This window comes from Anastrepha ludens, chromosome X (genome assembly GCF_028408465.1).
Source record: "Anastrepha ludens isolate Willacy chromosome X, idAnaLude1.1, whole genome shotgun sequence".
Lineage (NCBI taxonomy): Eukaryota > Metazoa > Arthropoda > Insecta > Diptera > Tephritidae > Anastrepha > Anastrepha ludens.
In genome coordinates, this window is record NC_071503.1 from 76163856 (window position 1) to 76178095 (window position 14240).

Here is a 14240-nt window from a genome sequence, read left to right on the forward strand (position 1 = left end):
AAGATGGTATAATATTACTGCAAAATCTTTTTTGCTGCAGATGTAAAAGAAACCTCGATAGCGTATAAAATCCATACGCTCATGTGAGAGAAGCCCGAGAGCGTGCCACACATACCACTAGTATGACAGCACTGAGACATTAGAAGACGAGCCTATAGCATGAAGCTGGCTACAAATATAGTGGACCCAGAAGTGTGGTATTGGTCCATTTAATGGACACCGTTCTGGGCCTTCCCAAAGTAATGCGCGGTAGTTCCGAGAAGGGAGTGTCCCCAGAAGAGGAGGAGGAATTGTTTTAGTGGCTAAACCATTCGTCGCAGTTGACGACGGTCGCTGTAAGTGCGAAGGCATTTTAAACCCTGCTCACCCACCACAAAAACGAAAAAAAGGTCTCAACGAATGGATAGAGAGCAATGCTTAAAACTAGAATAATCCTCGTTGAGGTAGGCAGCGGCACGGTAAAACGTAGGAACCCCTCAAGGAGGGGTCTAATCCCTTTTGCTGTGGTTATTAGTTGTCAACAAAACCCTTACCAAATTCAACCGAAAGGGAATTAAAGCAGTGGCGTATGCGGATGACATAGTGCTTATGGTTTCAGGAATGTTTCCAGACTGTGGTTTAAGTGTACAGCCCAGCAAAACGGAATTGATGCTATTCACTAAGAGAACCAAGATACCAAACTATAATCTCCCAATATTAAACGGCGTTAGTCTTATGCTAACCCAACATAACCCAACAGGCAAAATACTTAGGTGTCATCTTAGATCCCAAACTTAGCTAGAGGTCTAACATAGAGTACAGGGTAAAGAAAGCGAACAACAAAGAACATACGGGGTAATGAGATAGCGGATGAGCTAGCAAAAAAACATTCGACACAAGACTTTGCATAGGCGGTGGCAGTCTCCACCCCTCTGGACCCAATAAATCCACTGCTTCACACTATCATGATTTAGCCGAAAGAAGATGGAAGCAATTAACTACATGTACTACAAGAAAAAACACGTGGCCGTGGTACAAAATCCAAAGGACGAATCACCTGTTAGGATGTTCTCGACCAAACATTTCACGCATCACTGCAATCCGTACAGTTCATTTAGAGGATCATGCAGCCAGACTTACCTCCCCTTCAATCCTATTTGCAGAAGCTGTCAAGCGGAAGGGGTGAAGGAAAGTCCTTTCCACTACTTATGTCCAGTGCTAGTTAGGGCACGACTCCGCTCCTTCGGTAAGCCTTTCCTACAGCAAATTAATGAGATCTCAGACATCGAGATAAAGAATTTGCTGCTATACTTGAACCTCACTAAATGGATCTGACAAGGAACAAAGAAAAAAGACATCACACGAGGAGAGTGGTAGTAAAACGGGGCTGGTCACTAATTAGGATTATTTCACGGGAATACTCAACCACTTCAACAACACTTAATACAATCATACCGCAGTGATCGCGCACAAGCTGTTTGTGTTAATATATTCTAACTATTTACCCGATGCTTATATATCTAACTATTTACCCGTAGCCAAAGGTGTTCCCCAAGGATCTATGCTCGGCCCTCTATTATCTACAAAGTGTGTTAAAATTTTGTGACATTCATGTATACGCAGATGATGTCCAATTATATTATATATCAGCTGCCTTTTTGTATCCATAAATAGTTGTATTAATAATCTCAACACTGACTTAGATCACATCAGCAAATGGGTCTGTGACAACAGGTTGCTCTTGGATGTGGATTGTGTGATAGTCTGTGTCGTAGTAAACTTAATGTCCTCTACTACAACATTGCCTAATATTAGTTTTTCCCTTAAAAATATTTTGTGTAAAATTTGGCGAAAAGTAAAAGGCCTGATGCTGCTTCACAAGGTCATTAACTCTTGTGAGCCCAAATACCTTGCCTAATGAATTCAATTCACTAAATCATCCCGATCACTTAACCTATTTAGTAAGAGATATATGTACTTGTCTTACTTAGAACCCTCTACATCAATACATTCGAAGTACATTGCGCTTTAACTCACACATTATTTTTCCCACAAAATTGCTAATATGCACGTACATACTACAGGTATAATAGTATATAGGTCCTTTTAATGTTTCTTTGTTCTCCTCCTCCTACATCTACCCTTCACAGCATACTATTTCCTCTCCTCCAACCCCTTTTCTCTTTAAACACCTCTTTTTTTAGTATTATTTTAAATCTTTTAGGATTAAGATCAAACACTGTCAAATATCTTATGGTTCAGTCTCCGACTATCACTTGCAACGTCCAGACGATAGTTCTACTCCTTCCGCTAGTAGTTCGGTTAAACATCGAAAAGGAGTTCTACGCAAAAATACTGTGGATTGCGTAGCCGGAGGTGGACTGATGAGGGTTATTGTTTTGAAGCGCGGCCGAAAAAAATTCTATGCATGAGGACCCGTTTGTGAAACTGATCGAAGCAATACAATACACTTATATAATGTAGTTTTTGGCTTTTAATTACTTTATTATTTTTTGTGATACGCTTAATATCATTGTTTTTAAGTTTCGATGAGTTGTATGTTTTTATTTTCAAAAATATTTCTCAATTTTAAATTACAGCAAAAAATACTGCAGTTTTACAATGAACCTTCCACTGAACATCTCTGCATACGAACTTCGTTTTTATTTCAGGTGTATGGCAGCACCAACTTTTCGCTAAATTAGAGAACTTTAACATTAAATTACTTAAAAACTATAAGCCTCCGGCAGGTTCGGTTTTCAGTTTTAAGATGGGGATACACCCCTCTATCCCCCCCTTTTAACCTTTTTTTTCAAAGCGATATACATTATACTAAATATTTCCCCAACTTACCAAGCAAAAAGATTATATTCCCAACCCCCACAGGTGCCAATCTTGTCAAATGTTTGACCAAAAGACTGTTCAAGTGCTAAATGCGCCAATTGCGCCGAAGAACATCCCTCCTCCTCCCCACAATGCAAAAGATTTGATTATTATATGCGCCAACATTTAAAATCAAAGTCACTTTAGTAATCGTTGCTTTAATTTAAAAAGAAGAATTTAAACAAAATACATTATAAAACGACCTCACATTTTGGTGTGTGCGTTTTAGTAAATTTAAAACTATACAAATTTGATGAAGATGATTAATAATTTTCTGAGTTGAAATTAATTTTATAATATGTTCACATACGTTCACGTTCGCGCTTAACTCAAAATCTGTAATTAAAAAGCGAGATTTCCCATACAAAATTTCTCTCATAAAATCTGAAATTATAAAATAATCCTAGATAATAACGATACTTTTTGACATACAATCCTGTGGTTTCTGTGTTATCGATAAATATTATTACAAATGTAAGGAGAAACATAATAAAAACTAAATGAAATGGATGCCGGCAAAGAAAACAAGTCTGTAAACATAATTCTAATACAATTTTTGCTAAATATTATTAATTATGGATTAATTTTACAAAAAAAGCGTGCGTCCATAATCGTTTTGTCCTCTTATTACTCTCTATAGAATATCCCATGCGCATTGCTGCCATAATTTTTTGCAACCTCAGTAAACGTCGCATACGGATTTCCTCCAACTGTTTATTATTAGCAGCCAAGTGCGCAATTAAATTAGCTATTCCTTCTCCTTGTATTTTCTTCATATCGGTAATAATAATTAAAGAAACCAAAAACACCGAATATTCCACCAATATAATTTCTTTGAAGAAAAACCTCTCAATGTAGTATTGACAGCTGATTGTGAATTTTGCAGGTAATCTGACATATGTGAACGGGTAGATTAATTTGGTGGATTTATAGGTGATTAATGTATATCTGAACGTATTATTATACGAGCATATCATAGAGCATACAAGTGTTTTGGCATATTGAGACTCTGTGGCCAAAAAGTAAGGTGAATATGGTTGTAAAATGAAAAACCTTTATTTATTCTTGTAAATCAATTTCATCCCCTTCAAAATAATCCCCTCACGATGATATAAACTTATGTCAACGATTTTTCCAATCCCCGAAACATGCCAAATAGTCCATTTCCGGTATAGCCATCAGCGCCTTCTTCGATTCAGCTTTTATCTCCTCAATCGACTCGGAACGCGTTCCCCGGAGTGGTCTCTTGAGTTTTGGGAATAGCCAGAAGTCACACGGAGCCAAATCAGGCGAATACGGTGGTTGCGGAACGATATGCGCGGAATTTTTGGCGAAGTGGTCACGAAGAACGAGTGCAGTGTGAGACGGTGCATTATCGTGATGCAAACACCAAGAGTTGTTGGCCCATAATTCTGGTCTTTTTAGACGAATTGCTTCACGTAAACGACGCATAACGCTCAAATAATATTCCTTATTAACAGTTTGGCCAGGTGGAAGAAATTCATAGTGCACTACACCACGAAAATCGAAAAAAACTGTCATCATGACCTTTATTTTTGAATGACTTTGACGTGCTCTTTTCGGTCTAGCCTCGCCTTTAGCACGATATTCGCTTAATTGGTCGGTTGTTTCAGGGTCGTAAGCATAAATCCAAGTCTCATCTCCCGCAATGATTCATTTGAGCTTGTCCTGATAGTCTGAAAGCATTGTTTCACACACTTTTTTCCAAGAAATTGAGAGTTTTCGGTACCAAACGAGATTTGACTTTTCGTAGGCCCAAATGGTCTTTCAAAATGGTTTTCACAGATCCTTCTGATATTCCGATCATAACAGTAAGGTCTTTAACAGTCAACCGATGATTTTTGAGCACTAACCCCTTCTCGGCCCTCTTTGAAGTTGAATCACCAAATGCCTTCTGCAACATGCTAAACGTTTCCGCAGCCGAAATTTCATTCCGCAAACAAAATTTGATGGCACTTCTCTGCTCAATCAAATCAGACATTGTAAAAATCGAAAAATGCACTCTTGGTCGTTTGGTAAACACAAGCGTAAATATATTACTGATAATGACATTCACATGAAAGTTGGCCCAGATGTTATTAACAGTGCTGCCAACTCATGAAAAAAATAACTAGAGCGAAATTTTAATCCCGCGAAGTTTGACAAATAAATTCACCTTACTTTTTGCCCGCAGTAGTATATATGTATGTACTTATATATATCAATATGTACATATATTATGTTTGTAATGTTTCTGCAAAAGTTCAATTACATCTTCAATTCATATAGTGTTGCCTACATATGTGCATACGCATGCAGCAACCATGACCTGCCTCACGAGCATCGCCTTATCATATTTACAAGCAATTAGTAGGGAGTAAATAACAACCTAACAAATGCTAAAACAATTCTCTTTTGCATATGCATGTATATACATATGTGTATACACACTTGATGCCCTAGCCTATATACGTAGGTACATATTTGTGTTTTGAACTTCCAACAAAACAATGCTTACTAATGTACACATATGCATGTACATACATACAACCGCACACACAGGGCACTCACTTTATACCTCTAAATGCGTATGTCGTCCAAAGCCAAAATTCTATGCCCAGCGACTACAAGAACAAAATGCGTTAATAGGCGCAGCGGAGTGGCCGTCATTCTAGTTGCCATTATGCTGAACAATCTAAAATAGTCGCGGCGGCGCCGAACAGTTTCAACCATTGTACGGTACAACAAACACTCATCATCAAAAAATTCATTGATAAATTCGAGCTCATAGTTCTAAGAGCAAAGTACTTTCATTCATAAAATGAAAATTTTCAATTTTCTCTACCATTCGAAAATAGTCAATATTGGAATATTTCGCGTAGAATTATTTGCCAATGTTTGGTAAATCTGGAATTTTTGTCATGTCGAATGGACGCGGCTCGTATATATGTTTGCACCCATATATGTATGTATATATGTCTTCTAAATGCTCGACAACCGCAGCTGCTGTGCGTCAAGAGCGCTTAGGAGCATACAGTACGTTGCAGAAAACAGCACAAATAGCTTATAAAAAAGTTCTGTGTCGGACATTTCAATACTAGAAAAAATTTTCGGAACAATTATTTTATGTTCTCTAATAGTAGGTAAATAGTTAGTTAGTAGATTAATTTACATATGTAATAATAATAGTTCTTCATTTGATAAAAAGTGCACAAAAACATATCCATATATATAATATGTAAGACTAGAAAGTTGTTCTGAAATTAGAGTATTTCAAGATTACTTTACATATTTGAAGGTTGCTGTACATACAGTGCTGTGCCTATGAATGTGCACTGGATTTCTTGAGCAGTTTTAGGGAATCGTAATATTTGTTTTTGCCTCGGTAAGTGCACACACATACACACATCATATATCATATACATACATATATGCGCATATGTATATAAATTCACATATTTCAATTTGCATATGCTATCTTCCTGTGTGCCTAGTAATGAAGCGTTTTCTATAAAGGATTTTGATTTGGGAATTCATCAGACACATATATGTGTGCTTAATAACAGCACTTTGCTGTGCCTGTGAGTGCGCGTTGGATACCTTGGACATTTTTTGCGAACCGTAATATTTTTTCTGTGGCAAGCGCATATTAAAATTTGCATATGCCATCTTTCTATAGAGGATTTTGATTTGGTTGAAGGGAATTCAACAAAGTTTTAGAGAAGATGTCTAAGACAGATATATATTTTTGGATAATTTGCTCTTTCTACGTCACTATTGAACTTAGCATATTTGTTTTCTATGATGAAGTGGCTGTAGCTGGCCTACTGCGTTAACATTCTTTCTTCCTTCATATAAACGAATTTTACTCAACTGCTGTTTAATTTGACCAGTTGAGTATATTTCTGTTAGCTTTTGGTGAAAAATATGTCTGTGGTGAAGTACGCGTAAAACGAGCACCCCTCAAAATTCAATGCGTTCCCATCATTGAGACTTCTCTATACATTAATGTCCTCTGAAGCATGTACGAATAAATCAAACAGAAAATATAAAACAAAAACCAGAAAATCACCACGAAATGCAAGCCCCTACACACCATTCACTAAATTCTCGTTCAAATCTCAACTCACACGCAAAAACAACTCTGCGACAAACTCCCACCTATCGCTAATCACTTCTCACACTCTTTACACTACGCCAAACATATCAAACTTCCCTCATTCGCTCGCTAATCTTCCCATCGAAGCAACAAATACGGCACCATTAACTTCTCTCTCTAATCTTACACGAAACAGTTAGACCCAAAAATTCAATTACGCATCAATCGAGCATATCCGATGATAGTAGCGCTCTTAAACAATAAAACATGAACATCTGTTTACCGATCTTTTTTCTTTCTCCTATCTTGACTTTTGTATGTATCTTAAAATAGTTCAGTGGAATATGGAAAGTTATTACTAAAATTTTAATGAGCTATGTTTGCTTTCGACTGACCAAAATCGAGATGTCTTATGCATACAAGAAACTTATATTCCATTTTTCACACCCAACTCACATATAGTTACCCCAAAGACCTATATATTGGTTACGTCTCAAATTTACCCAATACTCAGTCGTCAAAGCAAGGAGTTGGCATCCTGATAAAACCTCACATCCCCCACAAACTAATCATCATAAATTCTAACATTGCAGCCATAGTATTAGAAATCTATTTAAACTCAAAACTCACATTAATAAATATTTATATATTCTCGATTCAAGACTTCTCGAGTGAAGAATTAATATCATACATATCCCAAGTAAATTCTCAGTTATTAATGTCAGTGGACTTTAACGCTTGGAGCTTTGTCTGGGACTCCAGTACCAAAGGGAGTCAAAGGGAGCGTAGCTGCGGGAATTACAGGCGATGTCTCATAGTTTGTTTGCTGGCTGCCTATTGAGGCGATAAAGAGGAGTCATTTTTATTTTCACTTACACATTTCAGAGAACGCACTGATACTGTCTTTATTTGACGCGAGTTTGTTGTCGATACTCGATGAAGATGGCACGACTCGGTGAAGATGTTGTTCGTTCTACCGGCATAAGAGGAGAAACTTTTTTTTTTGTTTTATTGACAGTTTGTGACAGGCCTCTAAGTTGAATAACAAAATATGGCACTTACGGCTTGAGCACACTGGGTACTATGTATATCGCTCACAGTCAATGAATGTACATTGTCAGGGGTTTTCCGATTTATCTCATATGTTATATTAAGTAAATATGTCAGAAGGTTTGCCATTGCCTGCCGAGGCCGAACTCTATTAGAAATAAGTGTTTCTTCATTTTGATATTTCATGATCGGAGATTTGAACCTACGTACTCCGAAGGATACGAATCATCGAAACGAAGCCCGAAACGACCGAAACTGTGTCGCTGTACAATTAAATTCTATCAGGGTGCGGGGTATAAAGTCGATTCCAAATAACGGAAGGATATTCTAACTTCGATCGGACTAAAAAGTTTAACAGCATAAGGATCCTTAACATCTCTCGCATGATACTTTAAAAAAAACTAGATTGGAGTACGCCCTGGGAATAACCAAAAAGGAGTATTTCATAATAGTAGAAAGTTGAAAGTATAGGACCGAATAATATGTGACGATACTACATATTTTGAGCTTTCGACGGGGTCATTTGAAAACATTTGTTAATGTTTTGATGCTCTACTCACTTAGATTGTTTAAGCATTGTATAAATAATAATATAGAGTCACGATCTCGAATAACAATTATTCTGTATGTGGGGTGCCGCCGGTACTGACATCCCATTTCCGCTCAAATATATTGTTCGCCCTCTTTTTGTAAAGAAAAGAACAGGATAGACATATCATCATGTCGAGTTATAAAAGCGATCAATGATGGCTTTGCTCGTATACACAAAGAATAAACGACGCAGAGTGCTGCGGCTCAATATAAACAGTGGACAAAAATAGGCAATTGTTTCAAAATAAATTTGTGACTTCACGGCTATAATACACATTTCATTCATTTTCTATTAATTGAATAATCCCATACGTCAAGATATATATAATTCTAATCTATATTTTTAATAGTACAAAATGTCGAAAACGTAACCTTATTGTACGCGAACGACAGTTTTTGGTTACATCATTAGTGTATGCACTTGACGCATAGCAGATTAAACGATCACCTTTCCTTTCGACTGTCGCCATTCTGATGCGTACTTAGAAGACATATTTACATAATATGTAACACAACGATGCGAGCACTTACCATGACAAAAACTGGCGGTTCTTCCTTATGAAAAATTAGCTTATGGACAGATCAGGTGCGTAAGAAAAATTGTGTTTAATTCATTTTTTGAATGAACGTGCCTTGCTTTGAGAAATATGCGCGTGCGTTTATAAATGAAATAGATTTTATTGTATTAAATAATATTTTAGAATGCTTGGCGGCGCAGCGGCCATTCCGCTGTGCATTCTGCTGCTTCTGGGCCTATGAAGGTATTTTGTTTTTGTAAGTATTGTACAATATTAGAAATATCGACTGGGGGAAGGCAAATTTCATTGAATAAATAATAAATAAAGGTCATATATTTTCATTGACCTTTATAAAGGGTGATTTTTTAGCTATTATCTTTTTAAACAGTTGGTTTAAACAGCTGACGCACGTTTCGGGTTTTGTTTCACAGTCAAACATCTTCAGTTTGGTCAATAATTTATCCATGAATCGTCTTACAAACGAACAACGCTTACAAATCATTGAATTTTATTGTAAAAGTACATGTTCTGTTAAGAAAGTTTATCGCGAGCTTCTTCCATTTTATGGTCAGTTTAATCGACCCACTGAAGCGCCTATTCGAGCTATTGTGACTAAATTTAGAACCAAATTTACATTATTGGACATCAAACCACCAACACGCTTACGTAGAGTGCGAACTGAAGAAAATATCGCAGCTGTATCGGCCAGTGTTAATGATGACCATCAATTATCGATTCGTCGCCGTTTGCAGCAATTGGGCCTCTGTTACTCAACAACGTAGACAATTTTGCGAAAGGATTTAGGTGTGAAGCCTTTCAAAATACAGCTGGTGCAAGAATTGAAGCCGAACGACCTACCACAACGCAGAATTTTTGGTGAATGGACTCTTGGAAAGTTGGCCGAAGATCCACTTTTTTATCGAAAAATTGTGTTCAGCGACGAAGCTCATTTTTGGATCAAGGGGTTCGTAAATAAGGACAATTGTCGATTTTGGAGTTGCAAGAGCTACCATTGTATCCAGAAAAGGTCACAGTTTGGTGCGGTTTATGGGCTGGAGGTATCATTGGACCGTACTTCTTCAAAGATGCTGCCAATCGTAACGTAACTGTGAATGGTGAGCGCTACCGTGAAATGATATCCAACTTTTTTTTGCCCAAAATGCAAGAGCTCGACTTGCATGACATGTGGTTTCAGCAAGACGGTGTCACATGCCACACAGCACGTGTAACAATGGACTTGTTGAGAGGCGAGTTTGGTGAACATTTTATTTCACGTTCGGGACCTGTCAATTGGCCACCCATATCATGCGATATAACGCCTTTAGATTATTTTTTGTTGGGCTATGTTAAAGCTCATGTCTTTTCAGACAAGCCTGCTTCAATTAACGGAAGACAACATTAAAGCATTTATATGTGAGATACCGGCCGAAACATTGGAGAGTATTCCAAAATTGGACTAAGCGGATGGACCATTTGAAGCGCAGTTACGGTCAACATTTGCATGAAATAATCTCCAAACATTAAATTATATGGACTGTACTATCGATTTAATATAAATAAAAATTTCATGCATTTTTCTGATTTTTTGAAAAGCTTTCCTATAGCTCTTAAAAAATCACCCTTTAGATAAGTATAAATATGAATGTACGTGTATGTATATACATATATGTATGTATATAAGATCGCCGTAGACGAATGGGTTGGTGCGTGACTACCATTCGGAATTCAAAGAAGAACGTAGGCTCGTAAAGAAAAAGTTGTTTCTAATAGCGGTCGCCCATCGGCAGGCAATGGCAAACCTCCGGGTGTATTTCTGCCATGAAAAAGCTCCTCATAAAAACTGTAGGAACCATTTGTGGAACAAAATCAAGACGCATGCCAAACATAGGAGGAGGAGCTCGGTCAAACACCCAAAAAGGGTGTACGCGCCAATTATATATACATATATATATAAAATCCTTTAACTCCTAGTTGAACATAAGACATCTATAAATAAATAAATAATTGGCGCGTACACTTCTGTTAGGTGTTTGGCAGAGCTCCTCCTCCTATTTGTGGTGTGCGTTTTGATGTTGTTCCACAAATGGAGGGTCCTACAGTTTCAAGCCGACTCCGAACGGCAAATATTTTTATGAGGAGCTTTTTCATGGCAGGAATACACTCGGAGGTTTGCCATTGCCTGCCGAGGGGCGACCGCTATTAGAAAAATGTTTTTATAAATTTTGCTTTCACCGAGATTCGAACCAACGACCTCTTTGTGAATTCCGAATTGTAATCACGCACCAACCCATTCGGCTACGGCGGCCGTCGATAAGACATCTATTGGTAATGTATTAATGCGTTCACATATAAGTAGATGATCTACATTTTCGTGCCTAACTCCCAATCCCTAATTAAAAAGCAAGATTTCCCGTACAATATTTCTCTCCCAAAATCTGAGATTATAAAATAATCTTAGATAATAACCATACTTTTTGAATGCAACTCTGTAATTTCTGTGTAATAGATTATTATTATTACGCGTGTAAAGAAAAACGTCAAAGTTCAAACTAAATAAAATGGATGCCGGCAAAGAAAACACGTTTGCAGATATAATTCTAATAAAATTTTTGTAAGATATTATTAATTATGCATTCATATTACATTTTCCTCATTTTCCTTGTCGTTTCTCCATATCGTTAATAATAATTAAATAAACCAAAAACACAGAAATATTCCACCAAAATAATTTCTATGAAACCTTTTAGTGCAGTATTCACAGCTGATTGTCAATTTTGCAGATAATCTGCCATATATGAACGGGTAGATTCATTTTGTGGATTTATTGGTAGTTAATGCATATGTGAAAGTACTTTATGGTAGGTATAAAATTACAATAAGCAAGTACCGTGTCGCACGCACAGACAAATAGCTCGATTCGCTAAAAACTCTCGAGAGTTCGCATTCGTCGTCAGAAGAAAAATGTATAAGTAAACATTGATACCCCTCGGGAGAACATGTGGGTGGTGGATAGGGGAACGCCTCCCAGATATGGGTGGTAAGAGAACATCTCCCGCGAACCACACATGTCGAAGATGTAAGCTTCGTTAAAAACACTCCCTCAACTCAAGGTGTAATGCCACCCGTGCTTACTGGGTGGGTTTGGCAGCCGGAGGACTAAATAAGACTGTCTTCTAACTGGGCCTGGTGTGTAGACCAGTTATTTCCCCGATATTCTGCTTGATCACCGCATATGGTGACATGTGCAACCCTTCATAGGGGACCGTACGACACAAAATAATGGACAACCACAATCCCGAAAAATCGGATAACATTCACAAACAGACAGACAAATGGACGGACCCAATGACAAAACGGATGGACAAATGGACCAAACAGACAGAGACTAGCGGTCGAAAGGAAGTTTGGAATTCTCTCAACTGATGGGCTCTTGACCGCCAGTCAAAAGACATTTGATGGAAAAGCTGTGGGCCACAGCACGTTATCAGCTTTAAATCAACTTTATATCCGTTGATGCCAAGGGACGAAAGCAACATAAAAAAGGCCCGTCCAGGTATAATTTTCACCAGAGGTTTCTCGCTATTCTCGGCAGAATATAGCCGAATGAGGCCGCAGGTAAAACTCATCCAAACTTACCGCGGTAAAACTGCATTCGAGAAGTGGTTGACAACGTTGTGTTGTTGTTGATCAGGTCAAGGCAAGCCCGGAGGGTCAAGTGCCAGGACTGAACTCAATGAAGGTGGTCCGCGGATACAGGGTGATCAAATGCGATCCTCAGCTCTCCCTTGACTTCCTCCAAACCGATGTTGGCAAGATCCAGAACGTCTAGGAAGATTTGGAGCTCAAACTAATCCCGGCCATGGATTACCAAATCGAACATGGAGATCGAAGCCAACAGCTGATTCTATACCTGCAAGCACATAACCGCAATATTCCCACTGGAGCATCATATAAACGGGGGCTCCGCAAGCGAACAGTGTGTCCTTGCCTTCTCCATATCTCGGAGGGGAGCATCGAGCCCCTAGGAAAAGTGGCCAACAAATTTAAATTGGGCGTAAGGAAAGCGCAACTGAAGATATTCCGCTCTGCGAATCCCGCGGATGACGCCAACGAGTTCCTATCGGGTATGCAACTGGACGACGCCGGTTCTGCCAAAAACGTTGGCGCTCACGAGCAGCACCCGGAAGTGCAGCTTGACGACGCTAATACCGTGTAAAATGGCCAGTAAGGTCAATCTGCTACACTTTAGGACTGCAAGAGACAACCTAACTAGCTGCTGGCGGCAGAGGACGCCATGAGGCGTCGTGGGTGCGGAGCACCGAGATGAAGGAGTTTACTGCAAATAACCATAACCTGTTTTACAAACGGATTCAAGGTAATCCCAAAACTTGTATTGCAGCTAAAAAACTTTTGAATATATTTATAAAACATTATATATATGTATATATATAATCTCAACATATAGTTCACAGGATGTGACGGCTGTTGTGGAAGGAGCCGCTGAAGGTGTCAGGATAATACTTTCTTCCATCTACATGTCACAAGATTGGCCAGCACCGCCCAAAGGAGCTCGTAAAGGTATGCTTGAAACCAGGAATAAAACCCTGCTACTCGGATGCGACGTCAACGCGATGCATTCTTTTATTATTAATACTAGCCTGACGATATGTAAGACAGATAATGCTCATCCTTTCACCTTTCCCCAGGACGGAGTATTTTAGGGGATGGGCGGAAGTGATTAATGTTAGTTTACTGTCTGAAAACAGTTCAGGGTCTCCCACTAAAATTATTTTCAGAGAGGATCACAGCTGGATCCTTTTCAATTTGGATCTCAGGATAGGTCCACCCTTACCGTATCAAAACCCATTAAGAACCAATTGGAAAAGATTCAAAGATGTAGTAAGTAATAGGGTAGGAAGAGTTCCGATCAACCAAATCGCTCTCACGGATCACTCTGGGAGTATAATTATAACATTAGAGAAGACATTTAGAAAGGCCTACAAAATGTAGTGTCGTATTAAATATTATAAACAACTCATTCTCCGTGGTGGAGTTTTTTTTTTTTTTTGTTTGTCGGGACAACTAGCAAGTACAGCACTCAGACCCAATTAAGTCCATTG